Raw genomic sequence first — 13,273 nt, 5'->3', positions numbered from 1 at the left:
CCCTTTCACTTTGGCAGTAATGATGCCAAGGTGGCAAAAATGGAAGTAGAGGGTACTAATAATCTCAGTTTTTTAAGCCATTTAAAAAGTTTAACTTGGTATCTGTACTCTAAATTTGAGGTACTTAAATTCTGGCATCAGAAGAAGGCAATTACAGCTAAGTGAAAACTTAAGATGGAAGTTGCATATAAATAAAGGGATGGATTACAAGTACTACCTGAAGGGGCAGATAAAGGAATTGGCATTGTTGGTTTTATTGTAGGCCTAAGGGAAAGGAGAAACATCATTTTATGGGACCCTTGGTCATCTTGTATTGCAATTCTCATGGTATTTGCCCTAAGAGCACCAATATCTGTTACAGGAAACAAAGAGATTGACAAATTCTATAAATACATATTCTACAGGTATTCTATAAATTCTATAAACGATAAGGACCCTCCAAATTAATACAACATACATCTAAAAATCAATGCCCAGGTGGAAACAGATGGAATGGCAAGCTATATATTGGAAAGCATGGATCAGGAATCAAGAATGAAAGAAGAAATGTTTTATAAACTTCATATTTTTACATTGTGAACACTTTCCTTAAGAAAAGACTGGTAGGCACTGAATATGAACAGCACCAAATAACAAAAAAAAATGAAATTGTTTATATTTTGATGGACAGAAAACAAGAGATTACTAATGTGGGAATCATTTCTAAATCAGTCTGACCACTGAGTTATTAGAAGACAAAAATTAGCATAAAACTACAATAAAAATGAGAAAAAGATATGCATTCAATTGAAATAACTCAACTCTGACCAAATAAATCAAGTTACTAATAATTTTTAAAATGGCTAATGGAAGAGAAAAGGATACTGAAACCACCATAATACATATAGGAGTATGATCTATATAAATAAACTGCCATAACAAGGAGACCAAAAGAACCTAAAAGCACATTAGTCAACAAATTCCTGAATTACTGGAAATTCAGGGAGATGGCAGTCAAAGTCACCATATTACATTTGTAAAATCTTCTAGAGAAGGTGTTGTAATTAAATTAAATTCAGCAGGCATTAGTAAACGACTATAATATGAATAAAAGACAAAATCAGGAAACAAAAATAAGAATCAAACATTGCTTAATCCCAAGGAATTTATAACCCATTGAATGGAAGAGGTTGTGGGCAATATTGCATCAAAGCAGACAGAAGCAAAGAAAAAATCTGCTTAAAGAAAACACTGTAAAAGGTCCAAATAAGCAAAGTCATCTCGAGGCATTTATGGGTGGAACTGAAAGGACAATAAACAGAAGAAAAATGGAAAAGATTTTTACAACAAAGCTCAGTGGAGTCACGACCACAAAACTCAAACATCATAACCCTGGAGGTAGGTAAAAATGTCACCGAAGGGAATAAAGAAGGGGAAAGCAACCAGGCTAGGCCAAATGTTTATTATGGAGATCTGTGCTGAAGGCAGTATAATTATGAGGGCACTGAGGGATCAATTCAGAAGGCTTCTGCAAGAGGACACATACCAAAAGCAAAACAAGACTGTGAAAATATCAACTACGAACATATATGCTTACTTTCTCATCAACATAAAATTTTTACATCTCATTCACACATGCATCAAATTCATCTACACATACATCAAGAACATCCTTGATAAGAATATTAGTAGGAAATAAGCAGGCCTTCACAAGCGGTATTCCACAGCAGACAATATCTATACCATCACACAAGTGACTAAAAAACGTAGTGAATATAAGCGTCCACTGGGTTTGTCAGTTGATTATTTTAAAAAGTCTATGATTTAGTAGAACATAATATTGTCTTCCAACAATGTCTCTCTCATTTACATATCCAACTCATTCCTTATTCCTTTAAGGATATAAGAGAATCTTGTTCAAAAAGGAAATGAACATAAACATCAGGTGAGGCACGTGACAGGGAGATGTATGCTTGCCAAAGGTATTCACCATAGTGATGGAGGGATCCAAAACAGATTTCTAGTTAAAGGAGACTTTTCTGTGGACAGTGGGATCCCCCAGATGTTCCTACTTGCTTATGATAGCATGCTAGCTGTAGCAAGCCTTAGAACACTGCAGTTTCCTGGAAAAAAATCTGTATTCATTCAAGAAACTTGGCTTAACCATTCACACAGGAAAAACTGATGGATGAAATGTATCTATTGTCCAAATTATAACATGGAGCTGGAGGAACAACTTACGGAGGCTGCCCATTAGTGTATGCATATACAATGTGTATGTGTAAGTTTTGCAGAGAAGATGCTGACCTTCACTGGTGGAAGAAGTTTCTCACAGTGAAATCCTACATCAATGAAACTACAGGTCTTATGTGTGTGTGATAATACAATGGACAATTAGTTGGGCCCAGAGTTAACAGGAGGAGAAAAAGCTGGATTGTCTTCAGGAAACTGTAATGCTCCTTTAATGATCACAAACATTTCAGGAACAAAGCTACAACTTTTTAATACTAATTTTCTATTGCTGTTGTTCTTTAATTTGGCCACAAAACTTCTGCAAACTGAAAATAAGTATTGCCCTAAGAGATACAGAGAAGTACATGTTAGACGTAAGCATAATGCAATAAAGGAAATTCAAAGAAGAGAAGCAAACGTCATCAAGAAATATATGATCAAAAAAGAAGATGAAATGGACACGTGGTAAAGAATAATGGGCAAACAAACCAAGTGTTTTAGTGGCATCCTTGCAATGTCAGGAGATATTGGTGAAGGCATACAGCAAGCACATTGGGGAAGCTTTCTGTAAAGGGCTTATGGGAATATATGGACAAGAACTACACAGGATGGGTGGCATGGGTAGCTTGCAATCTGTACTGCATAAGGGAACATCCAAACCAAAGAGATCATAGGACCATTTGATTATATCTAAAGTTTTAGGGAAAAGTCAACTGTCTTGCAGAAACCCATAAATGCTATGTTTATAGCATTTCCAATTTAACCCAACATCATTTACTAAGCACCTACTACATGCCAGGGATACAAAGACAAAACCAACAAATATCTACCCTCAAGAAACTTACACTGTAGGAGAAGAATACATCATGTTTCCAGATAAGAATATACAAAAAGCACCAAGCTTTAACAAGTAAGAAGATCAGCAAAGTTTTATAATAGGAGATGGCATCAGAGCTGAGACTTAAAGAAACTTTTCATATGTTTTTAAATGATTTTACATGTTGACTAATGTTCATCTTTTTATTTACTAAAATATCAACAATAGTATATTTACCACATTGCAAGTCAACACAATTAATTCCCAATCATCTCCAATAACAAAAAAATTCACTAATTTATAATCAAAAGTCTAAATCTTCAGTTAATAGATTTTTCCCCCTGGGGCAGCTAGGTGGTACTGTGGATAAAGCACTTGACCTGGAGTCAGGGAGACTCATCTTCCTGAGTTCAAATTTGACCTCAAACACTTCCTAGTTATGTGACCCTGGGCAAGCCACTTAACCCTGTTTGCCTCAGTTCCTCATCTGTAAAATGAGCTGGAGAAGGAAATGGCAAACCATTCCAGCATCTCTGCCAAGAAAACCCCAAATGGGATCACAAAAGAGTCATAAATAGATTTTTACTAAAAACACTTTTCAAAAAATCCATTTCAATTAAAGCTGTTTTTTAAAAAGACACCAATATATTCATGACACTTTTTTTTATTAATAAAGCAGATTTAGTGATAACAATGACATGAAAGTTCAATCACTGTCACTTCTGAATTTTGACTGCACCTAGTGACAGCTCATACTCATATAGAACTTTAAGTTTTATACACACACACACACCAACAACCTTGTGAGTAGATTGTTACGTTCATTTCACAGAGGAGAAAAATTAGGATCAGAGAGATTAAGTGACTAGTACAAAATGATACAAAAATTGAGGACCTAGTTTTCTGACTCCAAGTCAATTTCTTCTTTCTACTCCAGTATACTACCTCTGCTTACAAGGGGAGAAACTATCCTTTCTAGATAAAGAAAACAAAATCAAGCACTATGTTCTAAAATTAGAAGAATTCACTAAAACTACAAATGGATCTCTTTACAGTCAGGAAGCAAGTACCACAAAACGTAGTCAACACTGCTCTAACAGAAGGCATCATACAAGAGAACTATTTCTCTGCATACATGTTCATAAAGAATAATAAAAGTTCATATAAACTAAATTGGAAATATACAATGAAAAGAAAAACCAGGAGCCCTACTCTTTGTTTTGTAAACTCTCTGCTCTTACCTTATAGGTACATCATAGTCAAGTCTAGGGGGAAAAAAATCAACAATTATGAAAGTAGTGTTGGCAAGCTACCAATGCATTTTTGCCCTCGTACACACTTTTCTCTCATTGGAGAATAGTGACATGGAAAGAAGAATTTGAATCAGAGTGGAAAAGAGATTAGAGATGAGCAACTCTACACAGAAATTTATTCATGTTAAACAGAATTACAATGACAAACTGAAGAAAGAAAAATCCCTTCTCCATAATGTGGCAGATACAGAAAAGCTTAGGTTCAGATTAAGATCATTATTATAGCAAAATTAATTTTTATAACATCACTTGCCAAACAATTAAATAAAGTTTGTTCTAAGATTAAAACATTAGAAAATGAGTCCACAGAAATAACTGCTAAAGAACAGTCCCCCATGGCTCTCAATAGGTGGCTTCTCTTTTCATTCTACAGCATGTTACTTGGTGACATCAGTCCCTACAGGTTTCGTTATCACCTCTATGTAGATGATTGTCAGATCTACCCAGACCTTACCTCTAGTCTTACATCAACAAGTGCCACTTGGACATCTCAAACTGGATGTCCAGTAGGCATCTAAAATTCACTATGTCCAAAACAATTCATTATTTTTCCTCTGAAGCTCTTCTCTTTTTCCAGCTTCCCAATTATTGTCAAAGTCATCATTATCTTTACAGTCAACCAGCATCACAACCATATCACCCTTGACTCCTCACTTACACTCACTCATCTCACATACTTAATTTGTTGCCATATATTGTCATTTTTACCTTCGCAACATCTCCTGTTATATTATCAGCCCATCTCTCCACTCAACACATCCATTCCCCTGTACAGTCCCTCACCATCTTATACTAGGACTTCTGCAAAAGCCACTGGTGCATCTACCTGACTCAAGCCTCTCTCCACTCCAGTCTATCATGCATTCAGCTGCCAAAGTGATTTTCTAGAAGCACAGGGCTGACGATATTAGCCCTCTACTCAATAAATTCCCAATGTTTCCCCATCAACTCCAGGATCAAATGTGAAATCCTACAATAGCTTTTCATCTCTTTCAAGCTCAGAGCCTTTCTATCTTTGTAGTCTTCTCACTCTTCCTCTCCCAACTGGTCTCCCATGCAGCTATGCTTGCCTTGCTGCTACTTCTCCTCCACAACATTCCATTTCTCTATTCCAGGCCTGTGGACTTGTGTTCCCCAATGCCTGAAATCCTCTCTCTCCAAACCTCAGCCTTTTGGTTTCCTTTAGCTCAAATCCAACTTTCCAAAAGAGGCCTTTGCTGGGCCACCCTACTTCTGATGCCTTACATGTACACTGTATATTTTATGTGTAAATAGTCATTTGTACTGTCTCTACCAGTAGAATGTAAGCTCCCAGAGAAAAGGGACCACGTTTCAGCCCTTCCTTGTATCTCCTGCATTTAAGCACAGTACCTTAACACCTAATAAGCACAATGTTTGTTGAATGAAGAATAAAGAGATTTAACAGGTGTCCCAGTGGATAAAGAAAAAAGTTCAAATATGGCCTAAGACATACTAGCTATGTAACCATATCTCCCCATCGAAATAGTGAATGCATAAGTATTTTGTAAACACAGTTAAGTTCTAAAGAAATTCGGAATTAACACCAAGTTGATTATTTTAAGTTGAAAATGGATTTTTTAAAAACTATGAAAATGGATCATTCATTAAAAGCAAATCTAGGTTCTGATACTAATATCACAACTGCAGTATCACCTTATCTATAATATTTCTAACTGCCTATAACAAGTACATTTTGGAACTTAAAAAGTATAATTCAAGACAGAAGATTCAATCGGAACATGAAAATTGAAACAATCAGTATTTTTAAATTTCACCTGTTAAAAACAGTTACTATTTGCTTGTTTAAAGTTCTACATCAAGGAAACCTGTTTGGAAAAGAGTAGTCCTATTTATAGATAAATTCTGAATATTACTGAAATTACAGTAAATGATGGATTTACTCTCCAGATTACACTCTCAAGAGATCTGAAATAGCATTCTATTATGAAAATAGTGATTGCTACTAGGAAGCTACAGTCTTACAAACCGTGTTGTGGGTTTTGTTGAAAGTCTTAATAGTTGTGCCCAATTTTTTTTGACCTATTCATTTTATAAAGTCTTGTCTACTTAAAGTTGAATTCTATCATAAAAGATTATTTTACAAACACAGTAAAACATTTCCTGTTTTAGCTCTACTTTGAAAACCACTAGATTGTGTGGGTACATACCAGTCACATTTCTGTATTCAAAGTGTCTTTGATAATGACAAAACTATAGTCTATAGCAATCCTCATTAAATAAATTGAATTAATTATACACACTTAAAAGACTCTGGATCTTATAAAATATTACAAGTATAACAAAATATAAAATTACATGTTTAATTTACAGATTATCTTTACCATTACACATAACCAATCTCTTCAAATGAATTTTATACTAAGCAGCATTATTGGTGACAGAAAATCGGAGTAATTCTAACTATTTAACTTTTTAGGTTTCCAACACCTGAAAATATAATGGAAATGACAAACAGAAAAACATTCTAAATCATTAACTCACTTACTGACAGAAAATCTTAGTTTCATAAAACATCTTCAATCCCCCATACTACGTACCTCTGAAAATTATATGAAATGGATTATTTTTAGAATGCTTAAAAAAAAGCTCAATACTTCCTGTTTTAACTCCACCTTAACAACAACACACACTTTCCTTTTGATTTTCTCAGCTCCCACCTGTTTTCAAGTGGAAAGGATGAAGATAACAGCTATAAGTTTAGGCTGGTTAGGACATGTTACTAAATGAACTCAAGATCAACACTTGGATCAATTAAACCTATGTAAGAGGAAAAAATATCCCCCAGACACAGTGAATTCCTACCCCTGATCTGATATCTCAAAAATGTATGTCAAGATGAGAATTTAAAGATGGTTCAGTGCAAATCCATCACCAGAATTGCAAAAATTTTAAATTCATATCTTATTAAGAGTGGCTCAGAAGGATCTTTGATAAAAAGGTTAACACATAAGAAATAATGAGATGTTAAAAAAACAAAACAGATGCCTGTTTGCTAACCAAAAGTCTCACACACTGAGAGAAATAAGGGCATCTCAACTATATACATAGATACATACACACATAAACACATTTTTAATATGCAGATAGTTTGTAACATTAAACTTTTTATAACAAGATGTGAAATCTGGCATTCTCAATGTCAGTACAGCAAGATGATGATATAATACTGTGTAAGTATTCAATTCTTAGAAATGTCACATTTACTTTAAAAAAAGATTAAATCTGTTTTAAAAAGAATTGGACTTTAAAAGTAGTTAAAGTGGGGTATGTTAATCCTCAATTTAAAAACGCACTATAGCACTTAGATACATTTCTGATTATGATTACATGTCTCTCCTGCTGGTTGGGAATTTGGACGACTGCTTATAAGGAATGTTATAGAGGGTGCTTCAAGTGAGAGTTAGACTGTATGATTCTGAGGTCCCTTAGAACTTTTGAATATTATGATTCTATGATTTTTAACTCAAGATTTCAGAACTATAAAAGTTCCTACAATGGTATGACTTTTCTAACCAAAGGATCAAACCTGTACCACTTCTATACACTAAAATTTTAAAGCAGTTGATATTTGACAATATTAACAATAAAATTGTTTGATTTTTTTTTCTTCAGACAACCAGAGATTTCACTGGTATAGAGCAGAGGTGTCAAACACACAGCTGCATTCTGTCCACACTCCCATACTCCTGAATCAGCCCAGATTAAAAAATAATTTGGAAATATTTATCAAAGGAAATAAAAACACAATAAAACACTGGCAATATTGCATTTTAAAACCAAGTCAACCTGCGGCCTGCAGGGATCCTTAGGTGGTTTAGTTTAGTGTCCTCTCCCCACCTTATATTTGAATTTGACACCACTCTTTTGGAGAAAATGCCTTGTGTGAAAACTTGCTCCACTAGATACAGATTAAGCAGAAACTGGTGCTTTTAATCTTTAGAAATGCCTAGGGCAACAAGAGGTTAAGTGACTTAGCCAAGGTCATAAAACTAGTGTGTGTCAGAGACAGCGCTTTAAACTAGATCTTCAGGACTCCAAGGCTGGCCCTATTAACTACTACCACAGTGCCTCTCAGTGTTTGAATAAGTACAGGGAACTGCAAAAATTTACACTTCAACTATGAGTTTCCACAATAGTGGTATAATTTATCTTCAAAAAGAAAAATACAGAACCATCACAATCATAAGATTCTAAAGATACAATACAATAACTCAGAAATTATACAAATTACAAATGACATTAAAATCTTTCCTCATATGAAGGAAATACGACAAACATGAAAAATTAACTAAGTATGGAATTTTGTAAATAATTTTCTCATATAAAGTAGGTGTTGGTTAGGATGTTAAGTTTCTCATTAATCAGTACTGTCAATCTTTGTCCACAGCAGAGTGGCTCCCTATTAACTAGTGAATTCAGTTCAAACTCCCTTTAGTACTCAAGGCCACTCACAAGCTGGAGCCCCCTTCACTTTCCAGTCTTCTATACTATTCCCCTTCACCTACTCTATACACCTATCAACTTGGACCACTTATTATTACTCCTATATTATCTGCACTGCCAAAATTCTGCTTTAACTGCTCCTTAGGCCTGGAATGTCCAGCTCACCCTTTTCTGCTGGTAGAATTCTTATGCATCCTTTAAAGCCTAATTCAGCTCCTACCTCTCCAGGAGGTCTTTGCAGAGTTCCCCAAATGGCAATGGGCCATGCCCTCCTTGATCTTCAGAGCTCTCTATTTACCCTTTTGTGACAGCAACAAAATTCTGAACTTGGATTTAAAAAAAAGATTGCTGAGTCCTAAATGACATTGAGTAGCAGTGTGACCAAAGGTAAGTCACATAACTTCTCTCAGTATTGGATCTCTCAGTTATTGGCACTAAAGATAATGATGATTAACTATTATTTCACAGGCTGGTTATAGTAAACGACAAAGTCTGTCAAAGTGCTTTTGGCAAAGCAGAGCACTGAACCTGGAAGTCACAAAGACCCAGGTTCAAATCCTACTTAGTGTATGACCACAGACAAGTTCCATACAAATTTTTTAAAATATATTTTTGGGGAGGGAGAATTCAGTTAGAGAATGGTGAAAAATAGCCCTCAAACTAAGGCTCAAAAAGAGGTCGGGATTACAAAAGGCAGCAGTGAAGAAGGAGACCGTTCTCCAGGTATGAGGGCACACAGCCTATGCAAAGGAGACTGAATAGGGAACTTCTACACAGGAGATAATAATTAGGTCAACTTGGCTGGAAGAAAGGGAGTAGGGGGTGAGATATGAAATCAGTCTGGAAAGATTGAAGCCAGAATGTAAAGGGTTTTGGGTCCCTAAGGCTTCCTGAGTTGTGACATGGTCAGACCTATGCTTACACATGATATCAATGATAACAAATTATACCAACAGTTGAAGTAGTATACCAAAAAAGACATCACAGCTTGCCACTAAAGCCTTCTATCTGAACACTGCAGTACCAGGAGTCAGAAACATATGTTCTAGTCTTGACCCTAATGCTTACAAGCTGTGTGACCCTGGGAAAGTAACAAACTCTCTGAACCTCAGCTGCCTTACTTATAAAAGGAGATTGAACTAAATTGCTAAAGTCACTTCCACCTCCAAAGTACTATGATTCTAAACATACTTTAAAGTAGAACATGGATCAAAATTCTAAATCAACAAGTTGAGAGACTCACCAAAATCCCCATAAGAATAATCAAGTTAAAACAAAGACATTAAGTTATTTAAAAATAGGAAAACATGATACAGATGAAAAGGAACTTGAGGCCTAACTCAATGGTTATGATATCAAGATAATCAGGTAGCCATTACATATAAAGAAAAGAAAAACGACAAACATACACCCACCCTCACAACTTCTGAACAGGAAACCCAAGGAAAGTTTCCAAATCCTATTTCCAGCAGCTCTTCTCCAGAGTACTACGCCTCAACACTGAAAGTACAGGCCCCTCATTTAGAACTAAGAGCTAGTACTACATGCTTGGGATGTCAGAAAAATAAATAAAAGGAATAAATTCTATTGTCACACACTACCTATGAGAGTATAAAGTTGTCCCCTGTTGATCTCTTACCTCATTATTTTTCCCTCTCCCTCCCACGAAGTAAATTTACTTTCTAACATCCTGGGATGAGCCCTGAAAAAATCCCCTTCACTCCACTCCAACCCCAACTCCTCCCATAGGAGGGGCAAGCATGTTCTGAAATGCAGACCCCAATCCCTCCCAAAGAAAAAGTATCCTTTTCAATAGCAGTATATTATAAACTTCAAGGCCAGTGCCCTCAACCACTGGACAGGAATCCCGTGGCACCCACTTTCCTAACTATATACCCAAGGAATTTTAAAAAAGGGTAGTGCCTAAGAAGAGGCTCCTAGTATCTGACACTCATGCCCTCCCCACCGTTTTGAGGCAGGACAGGAATCCCAAGGCACCCACTTTCCTATGCACACAGGTCTTTTTTTTAAGGTACTTAGTAAAAGAGAGGCTCACAGTATTGGACAGTGACCCCCCCCCCGTTTCGCCCATGGCACCCTCTTCCCCAACTACAACCCAAGGAGTTGTCGTGAAAGGCACTGCTCCAAAGAGGGGTTCACGGGGGGCGGGTAGCGAGGACACGCGTGCTGAGGCGAGGGCAGAGGGGGGCACTTCACCGGAGGCGGTAAGTGCGAGGGGAGGGAGCAGAGGGAGGGCACCTCCTTTTTCTGGGGGGGAGGGCAGGGAAGATGTGCTACCCCTACCCCAAGAGGTCTGGAGCACCGAGACCCTGCCGGGCCAGGGGTGGGGCGGGGAGAGGAGGGGGACCAGCCACCTCGGAGGGTGGGGGCTCCATGTCCGCCCCTTTCCGGGCCCCTCCCGCCAGCCCGGGCCACCCCGCCGGCCCGTCCCGGGCGTGGCTGCCTGTGGCCGCGGCGGTGGCGGCGGCAGGGCCTCCCCGAGCCCCGGCCCCTCCTGCCCGCCTGGGCCCCGCCGCCGCCCCGGACACTGAGGGAAAGGGGCGGGGGGGGGGGGGAGAGCAGGGGACGGACGGACGGACGAACGGGCGGACGGCCGGCATCAGCCGCAACCGGCCCCGCGCCCCCAGCCTCTCACTCACCCCCCCGGTCCGGCGCCTCCTCCTCCTCCTCCTCCTCCTCCTCCTCCTCCTCCGCCTCCTCCTCCTCCTCCTCCTCCTCCCCCTCGGCCGCGGGTCCTGCTCGGGCTCTGCGCGGCGGCGGCGGCGAGGCGGCCTCGGGAACGGCGGCGGCGGCAGCAGCGGCGGCCTCGGGAGCGGTGGCGGCGGCCTCGGGACCGCGCACGCACGCACGGACGCACGCTCCTCCCCCTCCTTCCTTCTCCTAGCCTGGCCCCGCCCCCTTTCCGAGAGCCCACTCTTAACCCCGCCCCCGAGCCTCGCTCTGGGGGCGGCCTTTAAAAGAGCCGGCCTCTAGCCTCGGGGCTGACAGAGGCGTGAGAACTGCGGGCGGCCGGCCTAGTGCCCCGAACTGAACCCTCCCCTCCCCCGACTTCCCCATCTTGGGGGATGACAGCAGCCGCGTTCCAGTGATCCCAAGGCCAAACGTGCGTGTCATCGTCTCCGATTCTGCCCTCTTCTTCTCAGCCCCCGTGCCCCTAGTCAGTGGTGGCTCGGCGCGATCCCTCGTGTCCGGCTCCCACCTACACGCGGGGTCGCCACTTAATCCGGGAGCTTAGTTTTTCTTCCCCTAACTTCCCGTCTCTCCCTCCTGCCTCCTGCTTAGATCCGCGCCCGGGATGATCCTCCTGTCATGTCACTCCTGAAAAGTCTCGAGTGGGTCCGCACTGCCTGCTGAATCAATTACAAACCGAAGCCCCTGGCATTCAAGGTCCCCCACAACCTGGCTCCCACCCACCTCTCCAGGCTTATTCTCCATAGCCCGCATTTATATAACACCTACAATGTGCCAAGGGAGCAGATAGGTGACTCAGTGAAATCAGGAAAACCCTGGCCTCAGATACTTCTTAGCTGGAGGAGCTCACTTAACTTCTGTTTGCTTTAACCCACTAGAAAAGGCAAAACACTCCAGCGTCTGTGGGGAAAAAAAATCCCCTGAACGGAATGGTTCGTCAGATCAGGAAGAATAGGATACGACTGAACAGCAGCTATGTGCCAGGCACTGTGCTAAACTGTTTACAAATATTATCACATTTGATCTTCATAACAACCCTGGGATATAGATAGGATGACTATCTCCATTTTACAGGTGAAGGTTACATCACTTGCTGGAGTCACACAGCTAGTCTGAGGCTGTATTTGAACTCAGGTCTTCCTAACTCCAAGTCCGGCACTCTATCTGCTGCACTTAACTGCCATATATCCTGCATACTGCATTCCAGACAAACGACCACTTTCTGTCCTCAGGCCAGTTTCCCCATTAATCATACTCAAAATAGATTAACACCACTCATTTACCATTATCCCTCCAACTTTTAAGTCCTTCCCTTCTTTCAAGGTCCAAGTCAGATGCCACCCGCTCTTTGAAGCTTTCCTTGACTCCCTCATTGAAATACTATCCCCATTTCTAATGAAAGTCAGTCAACAAGCACACACAGGCAAAAAAAACTCCCCAGGGAGTTTACAGTTCTAATCAGGGAAGTCAAGGCATAAAAGACAACCTGAAGTCCCAGCCTTTTCTCAAAATTGAGATTCTGGGAGGAACTCTACAGTGGGAACAAGCATCACAGGGAGAAAGTCCCTGAAATATGGAGGCAGAGTCAGAAAAGGAAGTTCACCTGGTCTAGAAAGTGAAAATGATCTCTTCCCAAATTTCTCAGACCATTTTCTGTTGGCCTCTCCTGTCCTTAACTCACTCTCCCTTCTATCACTTTGCATAGAGAATAGAAATGTAAGTTAAATTGAACTTT

General features: G+C 39.9%; 1 protein-coding gene across 2 annotated transcripts in view; it reads right to left on the bottom strand.

Annotated features, from left to right (window-relative positions):
• The window catches only part of RAP1A (RAP1A, member of RAS oncogene family), a 91,888-nt gene extending 80,214 nt beyond the window's left edge, over positions 1-11,674 (bottom strand). Inside the window, exon 1 of one of the 2 annotated variants that reach the window (XM_072644343.1) lies at positions 11,487-11,674. The gene's annotated coding sequence lies outside the window, so the exon portion shown is untranslated. The remainder of the gene's footprint in view (positions 1-11,486) is intronic. The other variant, XM_072644344.1, reaches the window with a different exon arrangement.
• Positions 11,675-13,273: the final 1,599 nt, after the last annotated feature.

Source organism: Notamacropus eugenii, chromosome 2 (genome assembly GCF_028372415.1).
Source record: "Notamacropus eugenii isolate mMacEug1 chromosome 2, mMacEug1.pri_v2, whole genome shotgun sequence".
In the NCBI taxonomy this organism is placed as follows: domain Eukaryota; kingdom Metazoa; phylum Chordata; class Mammalia; order Diprotodontia; family Macropodidae; genus Notamacropus; species Notamacropus eugenii.
This window is presented reverse-complemented; position numbering and strand designations above follow the sequence as displayed.